A 17,678-nucleotide genomic window follows, 5' to 3' on the forward strand; every position below is an offset into this window, starting at 1 on the left:
TAATTAGTCAATAATTAGTCAATAAATTAATTATTATTTAAAAAATTAGAAAATTAAATTTTATAATTTAAAATGGAAGAAATAATTAAAATATAAATTTTGACACTAATTTTAAAGATTTTGATTTAAAATTGGGTCAACGGACCAAACCGGTTAGACTAGGTCCAAACCGGCCCAAGGCCCACCCTATAAACTAAGCCACGAGCTTTCTTTTCTCATTTTTCACTCCTAGGATGTTGATGAGGAGAGAATCACGTAACGAAATTCCTAACCCTCTCTTCCAAAAAATGTTATCGTCCATAACTTTTAATCCGGAGTTTCGATTGACGAGCCGTCTGCGGCTACGCGTTTATCTCGAAATTCTCTACCAAACTAAGCAATTTAGTAAGCGAATCATGTTTGCTCACCTAATTCTCCCCTTTTCAGTTCATGATTTTGGATTTTGGTAATTAAGAGATTTTGTAATTTTGATGGTTTAAGGGTACTCTAGCGGTGAATAATCATCAAATTTTGTCTATTTGACTCGTAGATAATGGTAAGAAAGCTCTAACCCTTGTGAATTGGTGATTTAGTGAGCTCAAAATTGATTATTGTGATATTGTATGTATTAGATCGTGTATCTTGTTGAATTAGAGTTAAATTGGTGGATATTGAAAGCCTGGAATTGAATCCTCGGAGCTAAAAATTCAATTGGTGAGGAGTTGGAGTTTTGGAACTTGAGGAACGGTGGATAATTGAGGTGTTTCAGGCTTAGGGAGGAATCCGTTAAAGTATGGTTTTGGTTTCTCGTAGTTAATGTTTAATATCACGTGAAAACATAGGCTAGATGACCATAAGATAAGTTATATGATATGGAAGGTTGAGGTTTACTGACTCGTTGTTGAAAATTATTGAGTGGGTGGTTGAAATACATGATGATTGATTATTAATGATTGTGAATAATGATGATGAGAATGATTGATGATTGATGATTGATGAATGATATTAAATTATAATGATGAACTTTGGAATGAATAATGAATGTGATAAATAATATTGATAGTAAGTGATGATGAGGATAGGTTGTGGAGATTTGTTGATTATGGATGATTGAGTGGTTTGGATGGGATCGGAGAAGGGTGGTAAAGTCTGAGTTTTAGGGGAGGTGCTACCAAAATTTTATGAGAATTTTGAAAAATGTTGTATTGGTTAATTTGGATGGAAGAATAGTTTATTTGATTTTGATTTATTTAAGAAAAGAATGAATTAGGTTTGAGTTTAAATTATTGAGAAAATAATTGTGTTTTGAGTTTGATTAAGAAATCACATTTGGAAGAATTTTAGTGAATTTTAAAAGTAATTGGTTTTTGATTGAATAATTTCGTTTTGCAATGTTTTGGAAAAGTTGAAGAATTTGAGTTTTGATTTAGCAAAAGGAGACGATCTCCGAGTTTTTGGGAATGTTTTAAATTTAAAAATGAAATTGAAATTGGTTTTGGTTTAAAAGAGTATTTAGCATCATGAATTTAGAGCCAATGGAGTAGAGGGTAGGGGAGTTGGAGTGAGATATAACAACAAATGATTTTGATTGGAAATAATGAATATGGTATGATGGGGGACGGTATTGATGTTAAGATTCGTGATGAATGAAATATGATTGAGAATGAATGTGTGAATGATTTATAAAGAATTTGAAAATGAAATTGATTTTTGAGCTTTGACCTAGCAAGGATCGTGGTGGTTTATCACTTGTCCGGTGTTGAGACGTTTGTGGGGATCGTGGTTATTTACCGCCTGCCAAATTTTAAAGAAAGTTATTTTATGGGGGATCGTGGTTATTTACCACCCATATGTGTGCTATTTTCCAATTGAAAACGTCTGTGGAGATCGAGATGATTTACCGCCCACAGATGATGGGGATCGAGGTAGTTTATCTCTCACCAAGTGAGGATCGTGGTATTGTACCGCTCACCAGTTTTCAAGAAAACGATGTCTGGATTAGCTACCGGGCATGTCGGGTTGGCTTTATAACTGACAGATGAGACTCATTAGCCATAGGGCAGACATACATCATATGCATATGTGTGTTTTGTTTGATTGTGCATTAATTGGGCTTGCCTATGTGATTATTATGCTTACTTGCTATAATTTCTACATGTTATATCTGTATCTTACTTGTTTTTGCTTTGCCTGTATTGCTTGTCTATGCACCAGAGTTTTAGAGGAATGGAGGAAACGGAAAGTGAAAGACTAGATCACAATTAGATTGGAAGAGACAAAGAATGAATTGTAGGGTTAGAGTTTAATAAGACAGAAAGTGAAATGTAGAATCAAAGTTTGTTGAGTTAAGAAATTAACTAAATTAATTAGTGATGACAAACATTATTTTTGGGCAAAATAAATAATTAGTGTTAAGTGTCAATAATTATATGTTGCTAATTATTTATTATATGTTGCAGGACAAAACTTAGTTCAGCAGCCCAAATTAGTATGAAAATAATATAGCAAGGCTGGTGAGTAAATAAATAAACAAAGCCCATGAGGAAACAAGGCTGAAAAATCAAAACGGGCAAAAAGAAGTGATCCGATCCAAGCCCGTGTCCAACAATTCAAGTTTATCCAAGCTTCTCATACAAGATTGAAGTCCTCATTCCCTCTCACTTGCTTTTACCAAAGCAACGTTCCTCTCCTCTCTAATCAAGTCAAATTATGGTATCAGAAAAGTAAGAAAGAGAAAGAGAGAAAAAGGTTCCTCCCTAAGCTAGTAACCAAAGAAGCAAGAGAGAGAGAGTTGAAGATTGAAACACAGAAGTTAAAACAGAAATTCCAAGCTAAATCAAGCGTAAGAAAGGTAATCCATCTCATCTTGCATGCATCAGATCTTCATCCTTTCTTCCCAACTCTTTGCTCTATCCGAAAATGGCATTCAAAGGAAAAGTTGATCTCTGTTCTTCACTGCTACAAATCCACGGTCACAAGAGATTCTTGGGGACCAAGTTGCATCTCTATGGTTCAGATTTGGTTGACCATTGGAAGACATTTTCGGTTACTCCTTCATGGCTTTCGGTCAAGTTGGAAAAGTCAGAAGCAAAGGTCCTACTTTGATGTTTGAGAAGAAAAAGTGAGCTTGGAGGTTGGAAAAGCTCAGTGCTCAAGGAGCTGACCTAGGAAGATGAACCCATCAACATGCTAGGAGATAAAAGAGGTTTGTTGTTCATTCAGAAGTAAGAAAAAAAAACCAGAGTGTGAGAACAGTATTCTGTTAGGAAGTTCATCTACTTGGATAATGCTTTCTTTCAAAGAAGCATTCGGCCAATACTGAAGAACTCAAGCTGAGGTTTGTGAATCTGGTTTTGCACATAGCAAAGAGGCTGCTGATGAAGTCAATCTCTTTCATGTTTTGCTGATTGTAATGTACTTTTCTAAGCTTATCTTTCTGTAATTTCTTGAGAGAAAAGGCAGTGTGAGAAAGCTTGAGAAAAAGCCATGAGTGGAAAAAGGCTGAGAGATACACTTGAGAGAAAAGCCTAGAGTTGTTTTCTGATTTCTTTAGGTATGATTGTGCCTTGTATCTTGTACCTGTAAGGTATCCATTTCTTAGTTGGGTTAGCACTAAGAGGTATAGTTAGGTATTAGCATAGCCAATGTCAAGTTAGGTTAGAACTTGAGTGTGAAAGGATTGGGTCAATCCTGTGTTATTGGTGTATGTAATACTGTTAACTATAGTGAAATTCTTCCATAGTTGTGGAGGAGACTGGATGTAGGTTGCATAGCACAAGGCAACCGAACCAGGATACTTGCTGGTGTTAGCTTTTCTCTTCTCTGCTGTGTTCTATTTTTTTATTTTCATGAGTCAAAAACAAATTGTCTCATAAATTTTTGCTGCTCAGTTCGAACAGAATCAGAATTGCAAAGTTATTTTAAAAGGGTAATAACAGCAAAATCAAAGGAAGGCATAGATTCAACCCCCCCTTCTCTAAGCCTACCACAACCTTCAATTGGTATCAAGAGCTAAGGTCTCAAGAATCAAGTTTAACCACTTGGAGCAAAGATCCAATGGCGAACAACCTGGGCACAACTACAGTTGCCTACACCCTCACTGAAGGCCAGTCAAACAACCGGCCACCTTTCTTTAACGGAAAGAACTACTCCTACTGGAAAGAAAGGATAAGGATCTTCATCCAATCCATTGACTACAACCTATGAAAGATCGTTGTGAGTGGTCCCAAGATCCCAACAAAAACAAGTGCTGATGGAGTGGTGACTCCGAAAGAAGAAGCTGAATGGAATGAAGATGACAAGAAGAAGATAGAGCTGAACGCTAAAGCAATCAACCTTCTTCACTGTGCTATCAGCTTTGAAGAGTACCGGAAGGTGTCTTGATGCAAGACAGCCAAAGAAATCTGGAAAAAACTCCAGGTTACACACGAAGGCACTAAACAAGTCAAAGAAATGAGGATTGATATGCTGCGAAAAGAGTATGAGATGTTTAGCATGAAGGATGGAGAAAGCATTGATGAAGCATTTGAGAGATTCTCAATCATAATCAACAACCTTGATGCTATGGGTACAAACTATGCAGAACAAACCTTGGTGAGAAAATTCCTTAGAAGCCTAACAAAAGAGTGGAAAAACACTGCCACTGTCCTAACAGAGAGTAACAACATAAGTCCCATAACCTATGATGAGCTGAGAGGAAAACTCCTTGCCTAAAGAAGCCACACACACAAACACAGACTCAAAGAAAAAGGGAATAGCCCTCAAGTCACAAATAGAACCGAAAGAGAGTGAGTCTAGTGATGGTATTTCAGATGACGAGCTTCTGTTTTTTGCTAGGAGATTTAGAAGGATGATAAAGAACAAGGGAAATTACAAGGGTTCAAGTTCAAAGGAGCACAAGATAGACTTGAGCAAGGTGACGTGTCATCATTGCAAGGAGGCTGGACACTTCAAGTCAAACTGTCCAAAGCTCAAAAAGGAGAACAAAGGAAAGAACGAAAAGAAGAGAGTACTCATGGCAGCTTGGGAGGATCTTGAGAATGACTCAAATGAAGAAGAAGAATCTGAAGGAGATGACAAAGACTGCTTCATGACTGGAAACAACAATCTTGATGAGATTTGCCTAGCATCCAAGAACAAAAAGGACATGTGGTACATGGATAGTGGATGTTCAAGGCACATGACTGGAAGGTCAACCTACTTCATCAAACTAAATAAGTATGATGGAGGTTTTGTGACCTTTGGAGATAATGGTAAAGGTAAAATCATTGCTATTGGAAAAGTAGGTAATGAGCAATCTACTTTCATTGATGATGTGCTTTTGGTATGTGGTTTAAAGCACAATCTTTTGAGTATAAGTCAGCTGTGTGATTTAAGATATTTAGTTGTTTTCAAAAGGCTTGAATGCTGTGTTGTTAATGAAAAAACAAATGAAGTGATGTTTGTTGCCAAGTGTTTCAATAATATGTATGGACTTACTCTTGATGAACTAAAAGATCAAAATGTAGCTTGTCTTCACTCTAAAGAATCTGAAAAGTGGTTATGGCACAAGAGATTGGGACATGCAAGTATGTTTCAAATGAACAAACTTGTAAAGAAAGAATTAGTAAGAGGTCTTCCTTTGATAAAGTTTGACAAAGATCACTTGTGATGCTTGCCAAATGGGAAAACAAACAAAAAGTTCTTTTAAACCAAAGGAAGACATCTCTACTAAAAGACCACTTGAGTTGCTACACATTGATTTATTTGGTCCAACAAGAACTCAAAGCCTAGGTGGTAAACATTATGGTTTAGTAATTGTGGATGACTACACTAGGTTTGGTTGGGTTTTATTTCTTGCAAACAAAAATGAAGCCTTTTCGACCTTTGAACCTTTTTGCAAGAAAATTCAAAATGAAAAGGATTTGAAAATCTCTTCTATAAGAAGTGATCATGGAACTGAATTTGAAAATAATTTGTTTGAATCCTTTTGTAAGGAATTTGGAATATCTCACAACTTCTCTTGTCCAAGAACACCACAACAAAATTGTGTTGTGGAAAGAAGAAATAGAAGCATACAAGAGATGACAAGAGCTATGCTTTGTGAGAGTAATGTTCCAAAATTCCTTTGGGCTGAAGCGGTTAACACAGCTTGCCATATTTTAAATAGAACAATTATAAGGAAATTTTTGAAGAAAACTCCTTACGAACTTTGGAAAGGCTACCCACCAAACTTAGATTATTTGCACATCTTTGGATGCAAATGTTTTGTTCTAAAATTGTGATGCAGGAAATCAAACTCAAAAGGAGGATGAATCTGCTCAAAATCATGGAAAAGAAAATTCTGGACAAGCTGAATCAGAAACTGCGAATGCTGAAAATTCAAGAGACAATTCCATTTTGTCTCATGAATCTGAAGGAAATCCTGCGGCCAGCAGCGCCCAGAATCCCTTGGTGACTGAATCTGCCTCCAAGTCTACCAGACCTCGTGAGTGGAGATTCTTGAAGAATTATCCTGAGGAATTTGTCATTGGGGACGTCTCTCATGGAGTGCAAACAAGGTCTTCCACTAGAAAGGCCAATGAAGGATCCAACATTTCCCTTCTATCACAAATAGAGCCTCAAAATGTTAAGGAAGCACTCAGTGACCCATCTTGGGTTAAAGCTATGGAGGATGAGCTTCTTGAGTTTGAAAAGAACCAAGTATGGACTTTGGTTCCAAGGCCAAGTGGAAAGAAAGTGACTGGCACCAAGTGGATATTTCGGAACAAGTTGGGAGAAGATGGTAGCATTGCAAGAAACAAGGCAAGGCTAGTGGCACAAGGATATGACCAAGAAGAAGGAATAGACTTTGATAAATCCTTTGTCCCTGTTGCTCGAATGGAAGCCATAAGACTTCTCTTAGCTTATGCTGCATATTGTGGTTTTAAATTATACCAAATGGATGTGAAATGTGCATTTTTGAATGGGGTGATAGATAGAGAGGTATTTGTGGAGCAGCCCCCTGGTTTTGAAAATAAAGAACATTCTAATCATGTTTTTAAATTGTCTAAAGCTCTCTATGGTTTAAGACAAGCTCCTAGAGCTTGGTATGAGAGACTTAGCTCCTTCCTTTTGAAAAATGGTTTTCAAAGAGGCACCACTGACACAACTCTATTCATCAAGAACTCTAATAATTCCTTTATTCTAGTCCAAATATATGTTGATGACATTATTTTTGGATCAGCCAATGAATCCCTTTGTTCTGAATTTGGAAAACTCATGACAAGCGAATTTGACATGAGTATGATGGGTGAACTTAATTTTTTCCTTGGACTGCAAATTAAACAAACTGAAAATGGTATTTTCATTCATCAAGAAAAGTATGCCAAGGAATTAGTTAAGAAATTTGGTATGGAAAATGCCAAACCCATGGGAACTCCCATGCATCCTAGTTCTAAATTAGATAAGGGAGAAATTGAGAAAGATGTTGATGAGACTAGGTATAGAGGGATGATCGGTTCTCTTATGTACCTAACTTCCTCTAGACCCGATATTATGCAAAGTGTTGGATTGTGTTCTAGGTTCCAATCCAAACCTAAAGAGTCACACCTTTCTGCAGTTAAAAGGATCATTAGATATGTTCATGGCACATCCAATTTGGTCTTTGGTATCCTAAGATTGATGATTTTTCTGCAGTTGCTTATTGTGATGCAGATTTTGCTGGTGATAGAGTTGATAGAAGAAGCACTTCTGGTTTATGCTGCTTCCTTGGAAAGTCCTTAAATGTGTGGTCAAGTAAGAAGCAACCAACAGTGGCCTTATCCACTGCAAAGGCTGAGTATATAGCTGCTTCTTCTTGTTGTTCTCAGCTTTTATGGTTAAAAACACAGCTTGCTGATTACAAATTAAATGCTGAAAATATTCCCTTAATGTGTGATAATATGAGTGCCATTAATATTTCTAAAAATACAGTTTTGCACTCTAGGACTAAGCATATTGAAGTGAAATTTCACTCAATAAGAGAACATGTTCAAAAGGGGAATATTTGCATTCAATTTGTTAAATCAGAGGAGCAATTAGCAGATATTTTTACAAAACGATTAGCTGAGGATAGATTCTGCATGCTTAGGACTTGTCTAAGAATTTTGAGCTATGATTCCTTATTTGAAAATTGCTAATGTATTTGCTGGAGCTTTTTTTGTCTCATAAACAGGTATGAGACAATTCTGGGCAGATGATGAATGTTTCCTTCAAGTCAGCGTGTTCTGGGCTTATTGCTAGTAAATCAATCTGGGCAAACCTCAATTCAGATCTGTGTAGTCCTATGTGCTTCATTAATTCAAACCATATCTGGGCCCAATATGAATGTTACATTCTTGCTTGCTTATTTTTTTTAATTGTGTGTTTAAGTTTTCTTCAAAATTTTTGTTTTTGTGGCCCGAAAAGTTTTTTTTGGCTAACTTAATTTTTGACTTTGGTCCAAAAGGGATTTCAATTTAATTCTTATTGCCTTTCAAAATTTAAAATTAATTTCCTGTTTTAATTTAAAAATCAAATAAAATCTTTTCTTTTATGAGGTCATGTCTTTTCAAGTCTTTTCAAATGGTAATGCAGTTGCATGGTTTTAGAAATACACTTTTTGGGTACGGTTACCAATACTCCCTCTCTTCCCTCCATAACTTCTCCACACACTCTTCAGTTTCTTCCCACTCACTTTACTGCTTCTCTTCCCTCAAAAGATTGAAACTAACCAAATGAGGAAGAAAACTATTGCAAAAAGGGCTCCTCGTGAAAAGATTTACAAGCTACCCACAAAGCCTTCCACTCGCTCTCAAGACCGGACCTTTACCCCTTCTCCTTCTCCTCCTACCTCTCCTCCTCGCTGCGACCCCATGGCTTGGACCAAAAACACTCCAAGGTTTCCTGCCTCTGCCAAGCCGACGCCACCACCAAAGGCCACACCTTCCAAGCCTAGCTCCTCAAAACCGAGTTCAGCAAAGCCTAGCTCCTCCAAAGCCAAACGTCCGGCGACTGAGGAACCAATTCCCGAACAAACACAACCCAAATCCAGGTCGGTTCCAATGCGCTCTCAATGAGGTAACACTCGAGTCCCTCTCAAAAATGTTAAAGAACCAGAAATAGGACCTTTTGATCACAAAGCTCATTTTTTGACCTCTCATTCAAACTATAATCCCTATAGATTCAAATCTGCCATGAATAATGATTTTTATGAGGGAGTCATCCAGTATCGTACCCTATGCTCTTCATTTCTCGCTGATCTGCCATCTTTGAAAAGAAAAGGTTTTCCTTTTGTTGACAACTTAAATTTTTCTGGACTGGAATCACCTTTTTGACATCAAAAACCTGTTTATCCCTTGTTGGTCAAAGAGTTTTATGCAAACATGACTTATCATGAAGGCACTACTCATTCGTATGTCAAGGGCCGAGATTTCATTTTAAACAATGAGACCATCAGTGAAGCTTTGAAGTATACTGATGTTGGGCCTTGTGCATACACGTCAGTTAAGTGGGATGAAGGAGTTGGTGTTTCTTACAATAATGCCCTGGCTAGTATTTGTGAACATGTCTCCTTAATAGATGGCATTACACCCACACACAAAGCCCTAGGATATGAACATGCTAAGTTGCACCGAATGGTCAACCACATTATACTTCCTCAAAGTGGTTCATATCAAAGGGTTGCATACACTGACACTCTTGTTTTATATGCCATTCTCACCAAAATTGAAATTTCATTTGCATATTTGATGGTTAGATACATGTTTGATTCTGTTAGAAGTGAAAAGGACAAAGCTCTTCCTTATGGCATGTTTCTAACTTGTATTTTTGAGTATTTTGGTGTTGACTTGACCAATGAGAAATATGAAAATAGACATTCATATCTAAAGGGAGGTGGTTCAGTGAAACAGAACAAAGGACCCACTAGATCTGAAAGAGTCGTCCTAGATGATGAAGATGAGGACTTTATCCCTGAGGATTCTACTGCTCCCTCCACTGAGGGTACTTCCATCTCCACTGGGAAGAAATTCACTCTGCTGAATGTGGTCAGGGATGTTGCTCAAGAGTTTGTCTCCCAATCGAATCACTTGATTGAATTGAGCAAAGAGAAAAGGAAGCTGGCTAGCAAGCATGAGAACTTTCTGAAAAAATCGAGGGATGGGGCGGCTGTGCTCATGACCTTCATTGATAACCTTCAAAATGATGAAGACGTTGCCACTGAGGTTGAAGAGGAAGCTACTTTGGAGGGGAGTGGTTCTGATGCCTAGATTTTGTCTCATGAAAACTGCTGCTGCTGCTCTTTTTGTCTCATGAATTCTATTAATTTTGCAACTGTTGAACTGTTTTTATTTTGGATGACTGTAATAACTCTAAATACTGCTGCACTTTTGTTGGTTTAGTTAGAACTTTGGACTGTGATCTAACCTTTTCTTGCAGGATTTGTATTGATGTTTTTGTTGATCTTGTTTATTTTCCACCCTTGATGACAAAAGGGGGAGTAATAGCACTAGAATGATGGTAATTTTTTGGTGTTGATGCAGCTACTAGTAACTCTTTCGGATTTTTGTCTAATTGCTGCACTAAAATTTGATTTCACATGTTGAATCCTTTTGCTACTGATATTAGCTTGATGTTGGGCTGATTATGTGATGTAGCTCATTTGATATCTCTTATACAAGATAAATGTGCATAGCTCTTTATTGTGCTTTCTTTAAGTACAATGCATAATAGGAACAAAGAGGAAAGCATAAATCCAGGGGGAGCTAATCTTGAAAACGAAAGGGGGAGCAACATAAAAGCAAATGACAAAAATCAAAGGGAGTTTCTAAACCTTACTCAAATTCACTTCCTTTTGATTATTGCTTAAATCATGTTTGTCATCAAGGGGAGATTGTTGAGTTAAGAAATTAACTAAATTAATTAGTGATGACAAACATTATTTTTGGGCAAAATAAATAATTAGTGTTAAGTGTCAATAATTATATGTTGCTAATTATTTATTATATGTTGCAGGACAAAACTTAGTTCAGCAGCCAAATTAGTATGAAAATAATATAGCAAGGCTGGTGAGTAAATAAATAAACAAAGCCCATGAGGAAACAAGGCTGAAAAATCAAAACAGGCAAAAAGAAGTGATCCGATCCAAGCCCGTGTCCAACAATTCAAGTTGATCCAAGCTTCTCATACAAGATTGAAGTCCTCATTCCCTCTCACTTGCTTTTACCAAAGCAATGTTCCTCTCCTCTCTAATCAAGTCAAATCATGGCATCATAAAAGTAAGAAAGAGAAAGAGAGAAAAAGCTTCCTCCCTAAGCTAGTAACCAAAGAAGCAAGAGAGAGAGAGTTGAAGATTGAAACACAGAAGCTAAAACAGAAACTCCAAGCTAAATCAAGCGTAAGAAAGGTAATCCATCTCATCTTGCATGCATCAAATCTTCATCCTTTCTTCCCAACTCTCTACTCTATCCGAAAATGGCATTCAAAGGAAAAGTTGATCTCTGTTCTTCACTGCTACAAATCCACGGTCACAAGAGATTCTTGGGGACCAAGTTGCATCTCTATGGTTCATATTTGGTTGACCATTGGAAGACATTTTTGGTTACTCCTTCATGGCTTTCGGTCAAGTTGGAAAAGTCAGAAGCAAAGGTCCTACTTTGATGTTTGAGAAGAAAAAGTGAGCTTGGGGGTTGGAAAAGCTCAGTGCTCAAGGAGCTGACCTAGGAAGATGAACCCATTAACATGCTAGGAGATAAAAGAGGTTTGTTGTTCATTCAGAAGTAAGGAGAAAAAACCAGAGTGTGAGAATAGTGTTCTGTTAGGAAGTTCATCTACTTGGATAATGCTTTCTTTCAAAGAAGCATTCGGCCAATACTGAAGAACTCAAGCTGAGGTTTGTGAATCTGGTTTTGCACATAGCAAAGAGGCTGCTGATGAAGTCAATCTCCTTCATGTTTTGCTGATTGTAATGTACTTTTCTAAGCTTATCTTTCTGTAATTTCTTGAGAGAAAAGGCAGTGTGAGAAAGCTTGAGAAAAAGTCATGAGTGGAAAAAGGCTGAGAGATACACTTGAGAGAAAAGCTTAGAGTTGTTTTCTGATTTCTTTAAGTATGATTATGTCTTGTATCTTGTACCTATAAGGTATCCCTTTCTTAGTTGGGTTAGCACTAAGAGGTATAGTTAGGTATTAGCATAGCCAATGTCAAGTTAGGTTAGAACTTGAGTGTGAAAGGATTGGGTCAATCCTGTGTTATTGGTGTATGTAATACTGTTAACTATAGTGAAATTCTTCCATAGTTGTGGAGGAGACTGGATGTAGGTTGCATAGCACAAGGCAACCGAACCAGGATACTTGCTGGTGTTATCTTTTCTCTTCTCTACTGTGTTCTGTTTTCTGATTTTCATGAGACAAAAACAAATTATCTCATAAATTTTCGCTGCTCAGTTCGAACAGAATCAGAATTGCAAAGTTATTTTAAAAGGGTAATAACAGCAAAATCAAAGGAAGGCATAGATTCAACCCCCTTCTCTATGCCTACCACAACCTTCAGAGTTAGATTGCGACTTGGATACTATAGAGAGTTTTACCAAATTTTTGTGGTTTAGTTTATTCCTTTAAGTTTGTTTATATCTAATTGACAGAGTTCTAGAATTGTCTCTGACTTTTCCAGGACCTTTTATATTAACTATGTGGGCACATTTATCATGCTAAGAACCTCCGGTTCTCATTTCATATATATTGTTACTTTTCATATGCAGAGCAGAAGGTACCTCACTAAGCATTCTGGAGACTCTCTTAAGTGAAGAACTCTGGGGACTTAGGGTTGTATTTTATTTATGTTTATATATGTATATAGATTCTCCATCTTGTATTTTATTCTTGTCGTTCGGAGCTTGATATTTGTATTTTGGGATTCTAATATATATTTATGGTCTTTTAGCCTTCCTTTCGATCTTGCTTATCTGTCTATGCCTATCTTTCGTGAGCGACGCGATTTTTGTTTTGATTTTGCTTAACTTCTTTTTCAAGACTCCTAGTTATAACTTCTTTCAACTATATCTATATATGTATTTTGTTTTTAGAGGTCGTAGCACCTCATCACCCCTGATTTATGTCCTAGGCGTAAAATTCTGTATGGTAGAATGGTTTGGCCCTTTCATTTTTAATTAATTTTTGTTTTGATGCATTTTAATTTATATCAAGTAGTAAGCCTAGTTTTATTTATGCAGTTTTTAGTGCATTATATTTTGTAGGTTCTACTAAATTTGATTGATGCATTCATTTTATTTTCTCAAATACATTAGATAATTTGCGTAGCTAGTTGACATTTTGCATTTTTTTAAATACATCAGAGTCTAAAGTAATTTAATGGGTGATAATTAATTAGTAAATTACTTACTATTATGTTAAATGCTTTTTAAAGATTGGTATTAGTTTTGAAGGATGTATATCTGAGAGCTCATCACAGCAACTATATTTTACACATGTAGAAAAATTTTATTAAGCGCTTCAAAGATGAATAGACAAAACAACTAGTGTGAGAGTATGCAAAATGTACCACTCACAATGAACTGAATGCTGCAATGGAAAAACTGAAGCAAGTATGAACTCCAACATGGGAATAGTTCCAGAAATTTAAGCCAGTTATTTGGTGTAAAGCACATTTTAGCCATGGAACTAAGGTGAACAATATAACTAATAACATGTGTGAAGTGTGGAATGCTAAAATAGTGTAATATAGGAAAAAGTCAATTCTGACTATATGTGAAGAATTACGGTGCTACATAATGAGAAAAATGGTAATGCATAAAAAGAAGTTAGAGTCTCACATTGGACCCCTTGCTCCAGTACAACATAAAAGATTAAATGATTTTATCAAGCCTAAAAGTCATAGATGGAAAGCTATTTGGGCTGATGATTCATAAAAAATTCTGTTTGAGGTTCATTGCCAAAATCATAAGGTGGCTGTTAATTTATAAGAGAGGACATGCACATGCAATGTTTAACAGCTGAATGGTAAGAGGTTCTTAAGCACATTTATCTGATTTTTCAATAATATTTTCAATCTATTTGATAATAAAATTTGCCAAAATATTTTTTGTACGACCATTGAGAGATTTTGAATAATATTTTTTCTTATTTCATATTGTGTACAGGCATGCCTTGTAGACACATGCAATTGTTGCAATGGCTAAAATAGGCCTTAAAACTGAGGATTTTGTCCATAAATAGCTAACCATGAATGCCATTAGGGCAACATATGCAAACTGCATTAAGCCTATCAATAGTGAAAAGTATTGGACACCTACTAAAGTTCCAAGGCCTATGTCTCCCACAATCAAGAGAGCTGCTCATAGGTCAAAGTTTAAGAGAAGAGCTGATCCAATTGTAAAAAAGTTTATCACAACGAAGGTGAAGAAAATATTTATTGTTACTTGCTCCAAATGTGGACAGAAAGATCATTACTACAAAACATACACAAATGTATTCCAAGACCTTAACTGGAAGCCAATGACAAAAAAAAGAGAGAAGAGCATAAATGTATTCCAAGATCAATTAGGTTAACACACTGTTTTGTCAATTTTTTTACCACTTGTAACAGGTTATAACACATAACTCCAACAACAATCCTATAACATTTAGAAAAAAACAACAAATTGTTCGACCTACAACTCCATATTATGTAATCCCACCTATACCAGCTCCAGAACTAACTTTATGGTTTCTCAGCCTTCACAATCTCAACAACCTGGACCTCACAACTCACAAAATTAATGCACTAGGCCAGTAGTTGGTACAACAATTCCGAGAACTACAGGGAGCTGCAATATCTGCTGAGACGATGGCTACTGCAAATTCAACAACTGCATCAAAGCTTCTAAAATTTGTGCCAACACTAGGCTTTAGGCCTCCATGCCTTAGGCCTCCGAAGAAGTTGTGATAATGATATAGGAATTAAAGAAATGTGTTTTATTTTTTTGGTATTTTGGCTACTTATTTTAATTTTTTGGCTGCTTATTTTGCTTCTTCAAGACTATGTTTAAGTCTTTCGATTTAGGAACAAATGTTTAAGTCTTTTGGTTTAAAGGCAAATATTTTAATCTTTTAATTTAAGGCCATGTTGTTGCCCATTCAATACTGTCTAAACTATGAATCTATGGATCGATATCAGCATGAGTATAATATATAAATTTCTATGCTTTATTTGATATTGGTGAACTTCTGGATTGCTGCACAACCAGCAGATTGCATTTACAAATATTTCATGCACAATTTTTTTTTGCACATTTAATTCATGGAACAAACTATTAAAAAAGATCATAGGAAGTCATTTTCATTTATCTTCAACAGTATTTAAATATATGATTTCATCCCAAGTTATAAACAATCCCAACCAACTAAAGTTAGGATATCAATTTTTCTACAAAGTTAACCTAAACAAGCAAGCAATCACAACCCCACTAAGAAATACAAAAAAAAATACATCCAAACTCAGACATGTACTTCCACCCATTTTTAATCTACACTTCTCCTATTCGTTCTCGAATCCAATCAACCTATCCTTTAGCTCTTTCATTTTGTCATTCACTGCATTACTCTGTCCTTCAAACGAATTTTGCTTTTGCAACAATACCCCCTTTGACATTGTCTTCCCAACATACTCATTAAATGAAGCAACATAATCATCTAGCTACGCAAAAAAATGAGCAATGAACTTCTGCAGTCTACAATATGAATTAAGTTTGTGAAACTAACATTGAGTACAAAATTGAACCTAGACATTATTAAACCTAACATACCTTGAAATAAGAACAACGAAAGAATAATCTATCCGGATTGTTTTCAGTCCTAGACATGAATAGAATAGCATGAGACCCGCAATAGCACTTTGGAGAGAACCATCTCTTCCTCCTCAGAACTCCAACGCTCTCACTTGAGTTCATGTTGCAACTCGAATTATCACCTCCAATTCGCAAGTTCATCTTGTCTTAGGGTTGTCTCCAATTTTGCACCGCAGAACGTAGGAAGAGGCTTAGTGTGCAATCACCCACTAAAATTAGGTTGTGTTTCAATAAAAAAAATCAGAAATGACATTGTTTTTGAAGAATGGAGGGGGACAAATTGACTCATGTTCATTCTCTCTACGCTAACATGGCACTTAACTCTAAGTAACCCTCCACATCAGTGTCGGTGAATGCCAGTAAGACTTTTCCGTCAATTTTAATGAGAAGTTATAACGGATGGACCGCCTTGTCTCACTTTTATCAGGAACAAAGATAAGGTCGGGTGTAATTTATTGACAAAAATTGTCTTGTCTTATTTTAAAATAGACAAGGATCAAATTGGATGTTTACTCTTTAATTTAAATTAATTTTGTTTACAAAACGCAAATCAAATATATAAGTTGTTGATAAATTCAAAAATCATTTGTCAATATTTTTATCATTATTGTCACACTTTTAAATTATTTCAACACTTATTTATATTTATATTTTTAAAAATTATTTTTCGGTTTACAATTACCCCAAAAGTTTTATAAACAAAAACAATGTCTCATTCAACTAAGCCACTTCAACTCCATGCAATATCCCAACACATTAATTTCAAAATTGTTGTATGGACAAACGGATACGACAAAAGCAAATGACGTAACCATCCCTTTTACAGTAATGACACACGGATGAGAACAATGCAAGTTCGTTATTTCTTTCCCTGATACTTCTACTTCTCCTTTTCTTTTTCCAGCAATTGCTCTCTTGCACTTTTTAGAAGTGGACACTAATCTTTTACAAAAAAATACTGATTTACAAAAAAAAAAGAAAAAAAAATTTCAATTTGGTTGGGTGTAAACCTTTCACACATAAAGGTTCCATTTTTCTTATCCATAACATCACTAGTTAGTGTGTGTTTGGATTACAGTTTGCAAATGGGAGTTTGCATAAAATTGATTTTGTAAACTTGATTTTGATCAAAAGTAAGTTTGTGCTAAAGTGATTTATGTTTGGTAATTTTTGTATCAAAATAGATTATAGTAAAATAAATGTTGTTTGGTTTATACCATTTAAAATTACTTTTAGATAAAAAATTACTAAAATGGACATCAACTTAAATTTTTTTTTATATTATCCTATTATCTTAATTTAGATATTTAAATACATCTTATTAGTTAATTTTATAATAAAATTAATATTTACTCACTAAAATAGAAATAACATATAAAAATAGATAAAATATATTTTTAAATAAAAATAAAAAAATATAAATTATATATATATATAAGAATATTTAATCAAATATGTTACATTTTCTAAGTATTAAATGTTACTTTAGTATTTTTTACATCGTATTCTTATTCTAGTACTCTCAATAATCTTATTCTTAATATTAATTTGGAATCCAACGTTTATGATTTTATTATTATCTATGATTAATTTTTTATCTAATTTATCTTTTTTAATGAAATCATAATCTATATTATAAAAAATTACACTAAAACATAGTATACGAGAATTACAATTATAAAAGAGAATACTGAAAATATATTTTTAGTATTTTTGATACTCATTTTTTAGTATGTTATAATTTATTATTATATTATTATTATTTACATTTAATTTTTTGTTTAATTTACTTTACCTAATAGAATTAATAAATTATATTATAAAAAGATAATAACAAACATAATACACAAAAATCACAATTATAAAAATGTATAATGTC

This window comes from Arachis duranensis, chromosome 8, assembly GCF_000817695.3.
Source record: "Arachis duranensis cultivar V14167 chromosome 8, aradu.V14167.gnm2.J7QH, whole genome shotgun sequence".
NCBI lineage: Eukaryota > Viridiplantae > Streptophyta > Magnoliopsida > Fabales > Fabaceae > Arachis > Arachis duranensis.